Below are 5,124 nucleotides of genomic sequence, written 5' to 3' on the forward strand. Positions count from 1 at the left end.
GAATTATTCCTCTCAGCAACAGAAAACCTGCATTTTATTTCCTTGGCCAGTACTACTTCATTATCAATATACCGAGATCCGAAATCAAACGAAGCACCCGTGCAGTGTACTGTGTTATCAAGAACCAAGACATGCCAGGCATATATGCTTACTCATTGATGTTTGCCACGCTAACCAAAAGCAGGTACTCTCCTATGGAGGTTAGCAGATGAGAATCTTGCTGTCGGCTGCTCTGTTCATCGTGTCATTGCTGTTGCCTCTCTGATATACTTCCTCCGTTCCGAATTACTTGTCTTGGATTTATCTAGATACGGATGTATCTAGATACATCCGTATCTAGATAAATCCAAGACAAGTAATTCGGAACGGAGGGAGTATATGTACAGGGAGAACCCCAAGACTTCAGCACCAACACACTGCCTACCATTCTCTTCCATTTCTATACAGAAGAAAACAGCAACAAAGCTTCAATCTCCAAGCATGGCTTACCATCTACGATCGGCAAGCACGCCTTCGAGCCCTCGCTCAAACAGAGCGGAAGCCGAGGAGCAGTTCCAGAGCCTGAGCACAACCATCTCTTCGCCCTCGGCGACCATCGATACGATGTGTGATGGCTTGAGGAGGCTCGGTGACATCTACAGCTGCATCGAGAAGATGATGTGCACACCAAGCAGCCAAGTCAGCCTTTGCCAGGCCCTTCAAAGGGCGGCCGTGGAGGCGGAGCTTGGACGGTCCCTCGCCGTGCTCGACCTCTGCAACGGCATGCGGGAGGGCTTCATGGAATTGAAGATGACTGTCCAAGAGCTCCTTTTAGTTCTCAAAAGAGGAGAGGATGTGTCTTCTCAAGTCAAGGCATATGTCAGGCTAGCAAACAAGGTGCAAAAATAGTTCAAGAAGATCACCAAGAAGACTGCTTCCGACAAGAACGACTGTAGGGTGGTGATGCTACTGGCAGAAGCGAGAGAGATCACCATTTCGCTGCTCGAATCCACATCGTCAATCTTTGCAAAGCAAGTTGAGATGCCCAAGTGGTCTCTTGCCCCCAAAACATTCCAGAGGACCAAAGTTGTGTACCAAGAGGAGCAATTGCAGGCATTGGAGCACAGTATTGGAGATCTTGAGAGCGGAGTGGAACTTCTGTACAGGAGATTGATCCAGAACAGAGTTTCTCTTCTGAATGTTCTTAGCTCGTAGATACCCTGAGCTCTAGTTCCCAGCAGCTGGCGTCCACCTTTTAAAGGATTAGTCAGTCATGAGAACAATTTTGCATTGTGTATACTTGTGGATATGTACAGGAAGTTCACTGAACCGAAAAGCAAAGAAAACAATTTTGTCAATTTCATTTCCCTGAATTTTTTCATTTCTGCTAAACTCAAATATCATTCACATGGTTAGGTAGCTTGATATAACTATTTCAGTACAATGTGTGTCAGATAGAAATGATATTTATCATAGTAGACCCCACCTTCATTAATACTTTCGAGTATAAGATTACGGGTGGAGGCAACACCCAACACATAAACAAATATCTGGCACGGCATGCTAAATGACCCGATAAAGCGGGGCGAAAGCCTTTTTCGATAAATGATCCGACAAACCTCAATGTTAACTTCAGTTAACATGCCACCATATCTTATCCTCTCTCAAAGAACTGCACCTAGTTGCACCGATCTCTGAAGAAAAAGTAGCGATGATGATGTTTCAAGAGATACCCCGATTAGACTTTTGTCGCTTCAGATTTTGGCGACAAGGGGAATTTTCTGTAGCCCAAAAGACCAAGGCAGTCTGGGCATTCAAGAGTTACATGTTCAAAACAAATGCATGCTTAGTAAATGGTTGCGTAAATTGCTTACCAAGAATGGGATCCGTGAATCGCTTCTTCAAAACAAATACTTGTGAGGAAAGAGAGGTGTGGAAGGCATAAAAGAAACCCCGCGTCGCCCTCCTCTGGCGACACGGGGGGCGACTCCTCCAGCGCTGCCGCCAGTTCCTTTCCCTACCCCTTCTTGTCTCGCTGCCGCCGGAGGCGCCGCTAGCGAAGTCCGGGCGGGCTCCAGTGAGGGCGGCGGCGGGGCGTCTTCCTGGGCAACCTCCACCCCTCTCCTCCTCTCCTAGTTGGGGCATGGCGGCGCACGCCAGATCCGCGAGGCCCAGAGGCGGGAAGCGGCGGCGGTCCACGGCGGGCGGCGGGCAGGGCTCTGCGGTGGCGTGGATGCCCAGGCGTTGGTGGGGATAAGGCGGTGTTGGCCGGGGCTGGCGGGCCAGATCTGGGCGCCGTGAGCCTACGGGCTGCTGTCGTGTTCATCCTCGCCGCGGGTGGTGCAGCACCCGCTGATCGTGGCGGGTGTGGCGGTGGTGGATGGGGCTCCCGGCAGTGGCGTCGATCTGAGTGGCCTTCGGTCCCTCTCCTCGTCATCTTGGCACTATTTTCGTCAAAGACTTGGCCCTCTCCCAGTTGCGGTCCATCGTTGTTTCGCGCCCGATGCAACATGATCGAGCTCGTCTCGCGCCCGGTGCAGCAGGACCGAGTTCGTTTCGCGCCCGTGCAACAGTACCGAGGTCATCTTGCGATCGGTGCGGTAGGACGGTCGATGGAGGCCAGTTTTGGCCGACCTATTAGGTCTCGGTGCTGGGGGGCGGCCAGGGGTGCGAAAGGCGGGGCCTTTCCGCTCTTCTCTTTGGTTGGGGTAGCGGTGGGTTTCAGGTGAGGGGGTGTCAAGGTCTTGGTTGCCGGGGCGGCGGCCCTGGTGGTGGTAGCGCGGTGCTCATGGGCAGAGCCCGTGGCTCGGTGCTGCCCGTTGGCCATGGCCGTGTGGGCGGTGTGGCTGCCGGGGTGTGGCGTTCGGTGACGGTGAGTGTTGGACAGGGTGAAAACATGTTCTATCTTTGGACGGACCAGCAGCGGCGAGGCTCGCTCCCTTCTTGAAGGCGTCGTCACGGCTCTCATTGCTCGTCGTGATGCTCCGGGGGAAACTCTGATCCTCGGATCGGGCGGTGGTGGCGCTCCGGTGTAGTAACCTTCCTGAAGGCGCCGCCTTGGAGCCCACAGTTCGTCGTATGTGGCTTCATCTCCTCGCGGTGGCGTTAATGCTAGGGATGGTGTTGCTGCGCTCAACGCCTATGTATCCTGCCTTGGGTGTGTGCGTGTGTTGTGATGGCGTGCGTTTGTACCAGGTTGTTGATGATCATTGCTTTATATCTAAAGCGGGGCGAACGCCTTTTTCGTTAAACAAATGCTTGTAGACCTCATCTAGCTCTTACACTCCATTGTAATAACTCAATGTTGTTAAGCTTCATGCACTAGCCAACGCAACCAAAAGTCCAAACTGATGGAAAGGGCTAGTGCAATCCACATATACTATAACACCCCCTCTCACGTGTGCCGGGGAAGACAAGTCAACACGTGCAACCGGAAGAGAGCGACGTCGCGAGACTCACGTATGACGCAAGAGCTAATAGCACCTGTACTATCAGACAATAGCGGAGTAGGTGTAGTGACTGAAACACCAAAGTCCTGAAGTAACCATCGTAACCAAGTCACCTCTGCCGTCAAAAGAGCCATAGCTTGCAACTCGGCCTCTGCACTCGAACGGGAAACTCCAGTCTATTTCTTCGTCTTCCAGGAATGAGAGAACCACCAAAAAACACAATAAGCAGAAAGTGAACGGCGATCTGAGAGATCACTAGCCCACGTAGCATCAGAATAGGCCTGGAGCTGTAATGAACCGGAGCGAGGAAAGAACAGACGATGAGAGATCGTGCCACGAAGATATCAGAGAACACGAATTAGGTGGTTGTAATGAACCAAAGTGGGAGCAGAGACAAACTGACTCAGAATATGGACTGGCTAAGAGATATCCGGACGAGTGACAGCTAGATAGACAAGATTCCCAACAAGATGACGATAACGCGTCGGGTCAAACAAGGGGTCACCATCAGTATCACAGAGGTGAACATTGAGCTCCATGGGTGTCACAACAGTGCGGTCATCAGTAAGAGCAGCACGAGCAAGAAGGTCCTGAATATACTTTTTCTGGGAAATAAAAAAGCCATCAGAGGTAGAAGAGACCTCGATCCCAAGAAAGTAGCGAAGAGGGCCAAGACCGGACATAAGAAACTGCTCACTAAGGTGTGCCTTCACAAAGGCAATATACTCGGGGTCATGTCATCAACATATAGAAGAAGAACAGTCCGACCACGAGTTGAAAGATGGACGAACAACGCCGGATCATGAGCACTCGCTCGAAAGCCAGCGACAGTCACTACGGAGGCAAAACGCTCGAACCAGACGCGAGGGGCTTGCACGGGCGCACCACCACCACGCCGCCTGTCACGCCGCCAGCCCACACCGCCGCCGCGCCTTAGCGCTAATGCACCGCCGCACCCGCCGCCAAGCGTCGCGTGCCCGACTAGCTGCCGCATCTCGCGCCGAATCCACCGCGCGGGGAGACGAAAGAACCCTGCCGCTGCCGACGATGACCGGGCTTTGCCCGGCCGTGCCCTCGGGCGGCGGTGAGGGAGGAGGAGTAGGGAGGGACGCCCGGCGGCGGCAGCTAGGGTTCCCTCTCGGTCACGCGCGGGGCGACGCGAGAGGGAGAGAGGGGGTGGAAGAAAGATGTGTTTTTTTTAGATTTCTCCTATATGCACCAAGTATGCTTCCATACGGACGGCGAACAATTATTTAAGATAGCCAGCTTAAACTTAATATTAAAAACAGAGCAATACTGTTCGTGTAGTCCAGAATCTGCATCCACTTACATGGCTGTCCTTTTGCTGTGGGATCGCTGAAACACACCAGCGCTGCTGTGCAACCAGTGCAACTCATCATAATGTCGGAGAACGCAGAGAACAAAACTAAAATAATCATTGCAGGAACACGAAACCCGCATTGCATTTCCTTGGCTAATCTTCCATGATCACATATAACCCATATCCAGATCCGAGATCAAACTGAACACTCGTGCAGTCAGCTGTGTCACCAATGACCTAGACATGCCAGGCACATATAAGCTCACTGATTCACACTTGCTGCGCTAATAAAAAACACGTAGGCAACAGCTTTGTCTGATTGGGCTTTGGTTGGCCATGTTTCTTTCAACAGATCACCTTAACACATATGGAGGT

At 52.1% G+C, this 5,124-nt stretch overlaps 1 pseudogene; it reads left to right on the forward strand.

Moving 5' to 3' along the window:
* Positions 1 to 418: 418 nt before the first annotated feature.
* Positions 419 to 1,194, forward strand: LOC119333463 (annotated as a pseudogene).
* The last annotated feature ends 3,930 nt before the right edge of the window (positions 1,195 to 5,124 follow it).

Source organism: Triticum dicoccoides, chromosome 7A (genome assembly GCF_002162155.2).
Source record: "Triticum dicoccoides isolate Atlit2015 ecotype Zavitan chromosome 7A, WEW_v2.0, whole genome shotgun sequence".
NCBI classification, from domain to species: domain Eukaryota; kingdom Viridiplantae; phylum Streptophyta; class Magnoliopsida; order Poales; family Poaceae; genus Triticum; species Triticum dicoccoides.